Source organism: Parasteatoda tepidariorum, chromosome 8 (genome assembly GCF_043381705.1).
Source record: "Parasteatoda tepidariorum isolate YZ-2023 chromosome 8, CAS_Ptep_4.0, whole genome shotgun sequence".
NCBI classification, from domain to species: domain Eukaryota; kingdom Metazoa; phylum Arthropoda; class Arachnida; order Araneae; family Theridiidae; genus Parasteatoda; species Parasteatoda tepidariorum.
The window spans coordinates 22,397,822-22,409,972 of record NC_092211.1 but is presented as its reverse complement, the minus strand read 5'-3'; the positions used below and the strand labels follow the sequence as shown (position 1 = coordinate 22,409,972).

The window sequence follows — 12,151 nt, the reverse complement described above, 5'->3', positions numbered from 1 at the left end:
ATCACCATCAATGAAATTTCCCCATTACTTATCTCATTTGAGAGACCATTAAAAACCTCTTTTAGCAGTATTTATATTGAAATTTCTCTAATTACCGTAACATCACATGATAAAAAAAGCCAGGAAAAAATTACCATGCTTGAAAAAACATTTCTGAAAAAATAAACAAAATTCTGGTAATTAAACCTAAATTTATGGTAAACAATTCATTTTGTAAATATTTTGATCATTATTGTAACGGTTTACTTGGAATTCCAATTTTAAACATATTTTTCTTAAATTTACACACTTATAAAAATACAAAATTTGAAAGTAAATTTAATAATAAATAATTTTTACACACGATAAAATTACCAAAATGTTATCAGAGCTATTTATCTTTACAGTATTTATTTGGTAATTTAAATATTTTGACATCTAAGCCTATTACTAAAAATCAGGAATAGATCTTTCAATATGTTTACACTTCTACGAATAATTTAGAATGAAAGTTCATTTAAATGGTTGACAAAAGTTAGTTGACGTTTAAATATTTATTTTCCTTATACATCTCTTAACTATCACAAAGAGACAATGAATTTAAATGGTGCTTTAAAGTTTTATAAGGAAAGTAAACTCCAATAGATCAAGCAACTGTGTTTGTTTTATGCATATTTTATGGGCCAGTGGGATTTATTTACTCATTTAAATAATAAGTTTTTTGTATACACAGCAAATAGCTTAGGAATTGCTAGGTTACAGGAGATTCGAGCCTGCTACCTCCATATTAAATAGCGTCTGTTGGAAAGGTGAGATTTCTTGGGCAGAGAGGTCCCTGTAAAGCAATGATTTATTAGAAAAAAATATTATTATTCTAAGTAATTATATATTTTTACACATTCATGGACATACTTTTGTGCTTAAAGTATTGTTGCATATTTGTGCATAATGATAAATAAACAAATATAAATAACTATAAATAAACAAATATACATAAATCTGTAAACAAATAAATATAGATAAATCTATAAATAAGCAAATATACATAAATTTGTAAAAAAATAAATATAGATAAATCTATAAATAAATAAAAATAAATGATGAACTTGAAACCACTACCACTACCTTGAATGTTGGTACGTTTTGATACATAACATTTAAGCTACTGATTAATTCTACCTTGTCCAAACATTTGTAAAGTTTACAAATACGCATATTTTTTTTTAAAATTTAAACGTTGGTAGATGCTAGTTGATTGCTTACATTGGAAAAAAAATTAACCAATCAAAGTTAGAAAACAAATTTCTAAATCAAACTGATTTTATTTTGCTTTTTCTGATATTCCAGAACAGTTAAAATTAACTATTTTGTGGAAATGACCAAATTTTACTGTATTTCCTACAAAACAGTATTATAATAAAACCATATTTCACACGCAATTTTACAAAAAGTTATTACTAAATCATCTATGTTAAAAATTACTGTGTGTTTCTGCTTCCCTTAGAGTGAGAGAACACGGTAAATTTACCACATTTTGGGGCTGTTTCGACAGTACTTTTTTTCCTCAGTGCACTAGTTTTTATTACCCAAACTAGTGAAACGTCATTGGTGATAATATTAGTATGGTAAATTTTTACATTTCTCTTAAACGAAATAATACTATTTTTCCATTACTTTTGCTTACTCATAGATTATTCTATTTTCTATTGATACTCATCAACAAAACTATTAACGCATCATTAGTGTTAATATTACGGCAAATTTTTACGTTTCTACCGTTTCTCTAATATTTTTCAGTATGTACCTAATGTTTTTTATTTATTCTATTTATTGATGAATTTAAATTGCTTAGTTTTATGTAAAAACGCTTTGAAAATATAACTACGAAGAAAGTAATTAATAAATACGTGGTTACGGATAACTTCAGAAATTATAGTTTTGGAATGAAGTCTGAATATGCTACCTCGTTCATGTTGATCACATTTTTCTTGTATATCAAATAAAAAAGTATTAAATATTGATGAATGCATAATAAATACTTCTTCTATCAATGAAAGCTATAAGCTAACTGACATCACTGTTATCTTTAAAATATTTCATGAAAGTGAATGATCTGGATTGTAGTTTAAATTAATGAGAAAATTCCTCTTCACACTGCTCTAAAGAATGATCTAAATAAAATTTTTGAACAATTTTTAGAATTGGGGCTAAAATTATTTCTTTCAATTCGTATCTCAACTTATAGATGGTCCTTGAGTTTGATTGACGCACTGACAAACTCTTAATTTTAATAGTATCGATATTATTTAAAAAATATATAGTTCTTTTTCTAAAACAGAATAAAAATAAACATGAATGATAAGATTTTAGATTTCTAATAAATCGAAGCTAACTCATGTAACTTATGTACTATTTGAGAAATTTATGTTAAGAAAATATGTATTAAAATTTCTATGTTCTAAATTTGTTTAACATTTTATTTTTTAATGTATTTTTAAGTAAATGTTTTAAATATTTGATTGTCTTACGAATTAAAATTACATTTTAACATATAATGAGTGGATATTTATTTGCCAAGTATTTTCTAGTTTTTTCCCTGTCGATTAACTATTCCAAATGCAAAACAAAGCAATTTATTTATTTCGTAGAATTTTAAACGAGTTTAAACACGTCTTGATTTGTTCTTTATTTTTAATTATTGATATTTAAACAACGATTTGTTTATTTTTATATTGTCTACATGCATCTCATTTACGCTTATGAAACGTCATTTTGCCCTCCTCTGAAAAAATATTTAACTCATGTTAAGTATTTACAGAGATACAGTAAGCAATTAAAAAAACACACGCATTTGCACTGTTTTATTTAATCTAGTTTAATTAGGAAAACAATGTTAAAAAAATTTTTTGTGTTTTTTTTGCAATCAAAGGTCTTACAATAAGACCTATTTTTTTAGAAATATAGTATAGCCTTTGTTTTTCATAAGGCATTTTTTTTCATAAGGCATTTTTTTCATAAGGCATTTTTATTTCATAAAGGACATTTTTTTTCATAAGGTATTTCATATTTTTTTTTAAAATTTTATTTAATTTAATTTTTTTAATCTTTTTAGAGTAATCTTTATTTTGTTTAAATAAAGTATGAAACCTATTTAATGTAAGCATTCGGAAAAACAGTTCAATGAACTATAAAAATATTTGCTAGCATCTTGTTATACTAGACCACAAAAAAGTAAAATTAGACATGTTTTCTAATTAATCTAAATTTTAAATAAGCTTTGCTTAGCAGTCATAATATTGCTAATCAACTGTGTATCATACACAGAGAAACAATTAATTACAGTACTGTATTTTAAACAGATTTCTGGTAGAAAATTAACACATTTCTGGTAGAAAATTATCACATTTCTGTTAATAAAACCAAAATATACCGATGTTTAAGTCATTCATATATAGTAACAGTTTCCGTTTATATGATAACGGTTTACCGGAAAATCTGCTTTTCAAACTTATATTTCTTATTCCACATATTTAGTAAGACAGCAAAACTGCGAATTTAATTTAACCGATTGAATGGTTTTTATGGCATGCTGTATTGTATCATGATAACATTTACAAAATTTTAACACATATTATAAAACCATATTGTGTTGTTGATTAAAACGGAATCATTATCAAAGGGCTTTGGTAAAAGTTACTGTGCTTTTTGATGTTCTCACAGATTCAGAAATACTCCAAATTTCTGGTAGTTTTGGCCATATTTCATTTTCTCTGTGAGTTTAAATGTATTTTAAATATTCATTTGCTAATTTGGATAATCTCAGTATTCAGCTATTTTGAATTAAAATTATAAATTTCATAAAGTAGTAAGAGCGATTATTAAATAAATAGATATCTTCACACAAGGATGTATTTGATTTTATACTGATGTCTATGTTTCTAAATGTTTAGTAGATTTTCGAAAATTTTTTGTCTATTTTTTTATCTCTCATAATTACAGTTCAGAATTTTAATGATGATTTAGAAAGTTTGAATAATAAGTTTCAAAAATAATGTGTTGTCCTTTTTGCTACTTGACTGAATTTTTATTTTTATGATAGTTATAAGATTATTCATATTCATAAAAACAAATGAAAATGAGGACTAGTCCATGCATTCTTATTGGAACTATAAATCATATCTGATGATCCAGTTACCGCAAATGAAGACCGTGTTTCCTCTAAATGCCATAAGCTTAAAATTAGTAAAATGTTATGAAACATTTTGATTAGTATATGTTTAAGTCTTAAAACTGAAAGTTGCGTTTCTAAGCTTTAAAGTAATTATTATTTTATTCATATTTTTATGTTCTATGATTTAAAGTCATTATTATCAATTATTTTATTCATTATTTTAGGACAAAAAGGAATCTAAACGTTCTAACTCCTTAGCATGTTACAACTATCAAACAATTAATAAGTTAAAATTGCCTTGAATACAAGATGTGTATAAAACTATGTCCTGTCAAAAATTGCAAAATGCAAATTTTAAGTTAAGAATAAGCTTTCAGCACTTTTAGTGAAAAATTTATTATGCGAAAGAATTTAAGAAGATGTTTCAGTAACCAGTAATTAAACAAAAATATCAAAATAGAAGTTGGTGAATGTAGTTGCAATGGCTATCGGGTAAATTGATTTAGTTCAAATTGTATGCCAACGATTACTGAAGCATAATTCGCTGAACCAAATCTCTGTCAATTCAATAAAAAATTTAGGATTTTTAATTTAATAAATAATTGTAAATTTTGATTCAAAATTAACGATGATTCATTAAAAAAATTCTTATCAATCATGAGAGTTGGTGAGAAAAATGAGGCTCAATTATTATAAAACCATGTTTATACTCATAACATAGAACATTTTATATCTAAAACGAACTTACAAGTTTTCAAATTTTATGTAGTTCTCACTATCTATTTAAAGTTCACTTTCTTTATTTTTACTTAATAAGCAGTACTGTGGCATTTAACGCAGAACCTTTAAACTTGAATTCATCACTTTTATACTCAATTTTAGATTCTCCATATATATATCTATATCTAAAAAAAAATCTTTTTCCATAAAAAATGTCTTTACTAAGTTCCATGTCTCTCTGTTTGCCACGTCTCAGAGATTAAGGAGATAAATTGGTCCGTTTAAAATGAGACAGCTAAAGCTAAAAACTCTTACTGGAAAATACATTTCTCCGTTTGTTCCACTAACTTGATTGGGGACAATCTATATCGTGACGTATATTATCTGTCCTCTTTCGATTTGTTCGAGAACTATTTTCCTAAATGACCTTTTCTATTCTTTTTGGCACTTTATCATCCATCTTTCTCACTCTAAGTAAATGTTTCTTCTCCAGTAAGGCTCATCTCGATAGTAATTTTATAGCGCAACCTGCGGGAATGTTGTATTGCATAGCATGTATTTGAAAGTTCAATTTCAAAATATACAACCCCTAATATCTGTATTGAAATTTATTTAGTTTGAATTCAAAAACATATATAAATGATAAAATTATTTTGAAGTAAAAATGTTTGAAAATAAAAGTCTAAATAATTCTTATGTACTAGATAATTTAGTTCTTATGAGATATGTATTTAAAAGCTTTATTTTGAAATATGCCTCCTGAAAATACATAAAAAATATACATTTTCTTAAATTTAAATTTAAGAAAACTTTACATAATTAAGGTTTAAATGAAAACTCTGGATTATACATTACCTTGCCTTGTCTACAAACTTAATTGAAATCCTTCTGCATCGTGACATATATTATGAGTTCTATTTCGATTTGTTCGAGAACTATTTTACCAAATGACCTCTTCCTTTCGTTTTGACTCTTTACCATCCATCTTTCTCACTCTAAATAAATGTCTCTTTTAAGTAAAGCATGACGAATTTCTTACTATAGTAGTCTTTTAGAGCAGCTAGCATAAATTTTGCATTGTATGGCATATATTTTAGCGCTTAATTTTGACATATATAGCCCAAACATATTTATAATTTGAATTTAATCATTTATAAATGTTAAAAATAATTCTTATGAGAAAATTTAGTTCTTACAGTCGATATATTTGAAGCTTTGCTATGAAATATATCTCCCGAAAATCTATATGAAAATACATGCATGCTTTGAATTTATATTTACATAAATTCAAACCCACAAATAAGTGGACTGCCCTGTATAACTTTGTATCTAATGATTGTATCTTTACGTTCAGGGACTCAATCTTAATGGTTCGTGGGGGTGACCTCATATACGCTAATATAGACGATATTTTAAGTTAAGAAATCAGACTCAAAAGTGCTCTTCTCAGAATGAACATACTTTTCTTTCAGTAGATGTGGATTTTTGTCCCCAAAATGTAGGTGCAGCCACAATTTGGGAAATATAACCCCAAGAGTTTGGTCTGAAGATCTATTCAAAGTTTGAACCTTTTAATATTAATTTTATTTTTTTCGTATTTCGCTGTGCCTCGAGAACTTTGAAAGCGAACTGAACTTTTTGCGCACAATTATAAAATTCGCTAATCCAACATAACTTTTAGCATATTTTTTAATATTTTTGATCATTTAATTTAATAATATTTTTAAAATATATATATTAATAGTACGGTAAACAAATTTTTGATTCATTTTGAAAAATTAAATATTAGATGGGAAATTATTAAGTGGAGTTAAATAGTTCATGAGAAATGGAAATTTCTCAAAATACAGCTTTTGAATTATTATTAGTTTTTTTTTTAAATTTTTATTTTTTTCAATATATTTTTTGAATACAATTTTTTTAAAAGGAAAGTACAATTTTATGTCTGATTTCGTAACTTTAAATATCGTGTGCACTAATTAATTAAGATATTTTAGGTAACTCCCTCGAAACATTAAGATTGTTTCCTAGATCATGAAAATCCAATAGTTAGATTAAACGTTACTCAGGATGTTCCGGTTATTTTTGCGCACTATACTGTCAAGTGTTTGAACAATAATAAATGCTTTCTTCCTACATGAATTACTCAGCAACTATTACACAGATTTTGGTTAAATTTGCAATTTTGCTATTCAAAAATTACTCTCTTAAAATGATGCACAAAATATGTACTTTACTATGTAATTTTTTTATTGTTATTAAAAAAAATAATAAACAATAATAAATATTTACTCAAAGTTACTTTTTTCATAGAATCATCACCAGATAAATGAATTTTATAATTGCGGAGGCAAAAAAACTTTAAATTTGCTTTAGAAATTCTCTAGACTTGGTGAAATACATGAAAAGTAAAATTTATATTAAGGGGTCTAAACTTTAAACTGCTATCCTGACCAAACTATCGGGACCATATTTCCCAGATTATGGCATCTTCCTATATTTTTGGAGCCGTGAATCCAAATCCATCCACAAATAATGTTTATTCAGATAATGCATGTCTCTGTAACTGATATTGTAATTTAAAATATTTTTTGTAATATTTAATTAACATATTTGAGATCACATCCTCGAACCATTAAGATTGAGTCCTAGAACGTGAAGATTCGATTATTAGATAAAAAGATATTCAGGCTGGTCAGATTCCTTTTTAAATATTTTAATATTTAAGAAAAACTCAGATTGGAATATACATTTCTCTGCCTACTTTGCAAACTTGATTGAGAGCCATCTATACCGTGACGTATCTTATCTGTTCGTTTCCGATTTGTTCGAGAACTATTTTCCCAAATGACCTCTTCCATTCTTTGTGCCACTTTATCATCCATCTTTCTCACTCTAAGTAAATGTTTCTTCCCAAATAAAACACGGAAGGTTATTCTCTTTAGTAATATTTGAACACAACTTGCGTGTAAGCCATGTTCAAGACTATATATTTCAAAGTAAAACTTTCGGAAGATTGATGTGATAGAAATTAAACTGCTTCTATTTATATGAAAGCTCTACGGATGTTAAAGAGGACTATTCATCATTGCACGATAGGATGATGAATCGTTTAGATTGCATTTCAAATGACAAATATATTTACTTTAACCATGTGTGGAGTTTAAATTAAACAAATTTTATCTGTGTCAGCTCATCTTCATTTAGTTTGTTCTTAGTATCAGCATTGTGTAAATTATTTTTACATTATAAAAGTTTTTTCTATTATATTTTGAAACTTACATTAGACTTTAAAGTTCTATTAATATTCTTTTCTAAAAGCTTGTTTTACCATTTTGAGAAATTTTAATATTTCTTCCAAAGACAGGTCATAAATAATTAATATAAAATTTATGTCATAAGTCAGAAAAAAATTTCTTTTAATATCTATACTTTTAAACTCTTTTCTATTATGGCTAAAAGTGGAGTTAAATGCATGTTGCTAGAGTTAAATGTACAAATTATAATAATGGTCATCAGTGTTTTATCTCTAAGATAATTGGTAAGGTAAAATCCCCAACTTTTTCGAATTTGTTTAAAATTTTTGTGGCTATTATCTCTATAAGCAATTTGGAATTCAAATAACTCACGCATTCACCGACAAAATCATCTTGATCAAAGTTTTAATCTTCGAATTGAAGAACTATATGCTTCATATAGCGAGTGAATAAAAGAAAGAAAGCTCGGAAAACATAAGGAAAGTAAACCAGAGTATCGACTTGACAGGAAATCAGTAAATCAGTTTTTTTTAACATAGTTTAGAAATCTTTAATTAAATACTAACTATATTACTAACTCACGGCCTTTTAAAATTCAATAGTTGTTTTAAGTCATTAAAATTATCTGCTAAAATATTTGTAAATTTCTCTAACGTAAGTTGAGTTATTTTTCTTGTAGAAATGGTTTGCTAATTAAAATAAACGAACCGATAGATGATTACAATTTGTTGTTCCCAATACATAATTCTTTTGTCTCTTGAGCGCAAAATTTCTATTAATCATATTTTTCATACTTTTTCAATATATGTTTAATTCAGGTCAAAATAAGCGATAAGTATTATAATTGGCAATTTAGTAATTTATTAAATGCAAAAAAATAGCAATGCATTTTTCAGCTTTTAAGGTAAAATTTTCGAAACTCGGCTCACTTTCAAACAATATTTTTTATTTGCTAAGTTTTCTTATTTACTTGCATTTCTTATTTAGATCTAAGAGAAACATACATTTATTCATCACTCAAATTACATTAATTTACAAAATCAATAATTAATAAACGTTTGAATATAAATGAAAAAAAAATATTCTTTTCATGCAACTATTTTGGGATTTGATATTTTTAGAACAAATATAATTCTTATAATCAATCAGATTTATAGTAACTGTTAGACTATTTTTTAATAATTTCTAAATACCAAAATATATTTTTGCTTGAAATTAGAGAGTCAGAAAAAATAAATGAAATGGACTACGGTGTCTTGTCTTTATCAAAGGGTTAAAGGAGAAGGAAATTTAACAATAGTAAGTATTTATAATAAGAATTCAAACTGAATGTTTTTGGATTTTATATTTTAGTACAAATTATATTTATGATAATTCAATAAATTTGTTTTTAGTATCCATTATGTTGTTTTTTAAAATTAAAAATAACAAAGTACATTGCTGCTTATAATTAGAGCGCAGAAATATATATATACATACATAAAAAGGATACTGGTGTCTGCATCAAAGGGTTAAATGCGAAAATTTATTAAAGTATGATTAGACTGCTGATTTACTAAAGCATCACCTCACTTTGAGACGCGTTTCCTTATCACGCACACATTGCTCTAAAAGACAAGAATCCAGTCTTATTCTCCGGACATTTAAATCTTAAAAGGCTGAAAATGTAAATTTTCATACCAAATTTGAATAACAGGTGATGAAATTCAGGATTCAGTAAGGATGAAACAGAAGTACATTGTAACAGTCTCGTAGTCACCTGCTAAAATATTTCTTCCTTCAGAAGTTTAAGTAAATGCGCTTCAACTATTCAGAACCATTCACTTTGTTCATTTCATAGACAACGTGTACTTATTCTACAATGTGTACACTACTATTTTCCCAGAAATTAATAAATATTAAAGCTTTGCTTTGAATTAGGGGAATACCGAAACAAGAATATGCTATTGGAAGGTTTCGTAAGCCAATGATCTCTGTACTAATCGTAAAAATTTTGAGAAAAAATGAGATAGCTTATAACTAATTACTAATATTTTTTTTTTGCTTCAAAATTATTGAAAAAAAGGAATGTCTGTATAAACGTAGTGTATTACAGTAATCTTTGTATTATTTTAGATGTTTTCATTTCTTTTCGACGCCCGGTGGCTGAGCGGTAGCCCTTCGCGCTGTCGTGCCACAGGTCCCTAGTTCGATCCTCGGACCGGGCAAGGTTTACTCAGCCTTTCATCCCTTCAGTGGGTCGATAAATGAGTACCAAGCATGCTTGGGAACTAAACACTGGGGGTTCCGCGTTCGGCTGACCACCTGACCGGAACATCTGCTCCTGCACCCCAGAGCCCAAGGTCAAGAAAACTGAGATGGGCACAGTAGGCCTTGGCCCTCTATGGGCTGTCGCGCCACTGAGTTTAGTTTTAGTTCATTTCTTTTCAGTGGAAAAAAAACGATTCCGTATCATCTGTACATGAAGACAAAAATCTCGTAAAATTACCGTAAAGTATAATAATGACATTTCCTGAAAAAAAAAACTCAACATAAGTTTGGTAATAGAAACCAAAATATACGGTATTTAAACTATTTATTTGGCAATTTTTCCTTTCATAATGTAACGGTTTACTGGAAATTCTGGTCTTCAAACTTATGGTCCTTATTAGCATACATTTAGAAAAAAAATATTGTATGAATCGTGAAAACTTCAACAAAAAAATGAAAGAGCTTACAACAATTTAAAATTTTTTTTTAAAAATATTGAAAGGATAGGAATGTTTGTATAAAAGTAGTGTATTACAGTAATCTTTATATAATTTGAAAATGTTTTTATTACTTTTAAACAGAAAAAAATGATTCCTTATATTCTGCATGTAAAGACAAAAACCCCGTTAAATTACCGTAATGTACAGTTATGGCATTTCAGGTTAAAAAACACAACATAGGTTTAGTAATAGAAACCAAAATATGCGGTATTTAAACTATTATTTAAGTAATTTTCCGTTCGTATGGTAGCGGTTACCTGGAAATTCTGGGCTTCAAACTTATGGTTCTTATTACCATACATTTGAAATATAGAAGACAGAACAAAAAAAAAGTTCGCAAAATAAAGGGGTTTTGGCCGATATCCTTTTCATCATAAAATTAAAAAATTTTGTCACATTTTTCAAATTTGAACATAGATAAAAAAAGCCATTTTTATTTTTTATTTTACCAAAAGCATTAACAAAGCGCTTCGATAAAAATTAGATAATTAGATTTAGTGTAGGTATGCAGGTTATTAAAAAAACATAAAAAACATGTTATGCAAAAAAATATACGTGCAAAATATAATTTTTAGAAATTAAAAATTTCCGAAGATTTCAAACTTTTTAATAATAATTGTTTTTCACTTAAAATTATTAAATTTTTTAAAAAAATAATTTGAAACAGTAACCATCTATGAATAATGTCTTTTAAATTATGTACGAAATAAATTATAAAATGTTGTTCATTAGTTATAAATGATGTTGTATCATCTGAACTAAGCTTGACACAAACATTCGTCACAAAATATGAAAGGTATACAATATATTTCTTGAGTGTGAAAGAGAAGCAATACAGCAATATTACTATGTTAGATTATTACAAAGGTCGGTGGTTTTATCCTTCTTAATATCAGACATGTTATCACTGATATGCCATTGGTTTTGCAATTGAGCTAAAACCACTCTTGACTGACATGCTTGCTCTAATAGGAGAGCTTTATAATTTACATTTTTAACCTTTTTACACCTGTAACAGATTGATTTTTTCATCCATATTCAAAACTTTATTAATTGATTTCATAAAATAAAGAAATTTTATTGATGAATAACTGCTTCTTTTCGATCTATATAAGTGCAAATAGGAAAAATTGTTTTTAGGAAATGAGTCGTGTTTGAAAGATTTTGTCTTCAATTCAGGGAAAAACACCTGGGCTTTGAGTTGTATTTTATAACCATAAATTATTATAAATGCTAAATATAATGTTTCTCAATCACTTTGATCTTAATCAATG

The 12,151-nt window shown here is 26.8% G+C and overlaps 1 long non-coding RNA gene across 1 annotated transcript; it reads right to left on the bottom strand.

Moving 5' to 3' along the window:
- Positions 1–558: 558 nt before the first annotated feature.
- LOC139426222 (uncharacterized) lies at positions 559–9,747 on the bottom strand. The gene is made up of 3 exons (XR_011637447.1): positions 9,607–9,747; positions 5,726–5,865; positions 559–814 (listed from the first exon to the last, which is right to left on the bottom strand). It is a non-coding gene; the product is annotated as an uncharacterized lncRNA (long non-coding RNA).
- Positions 9,748–12,151: the final 2,404 nt, after the last annotated feature.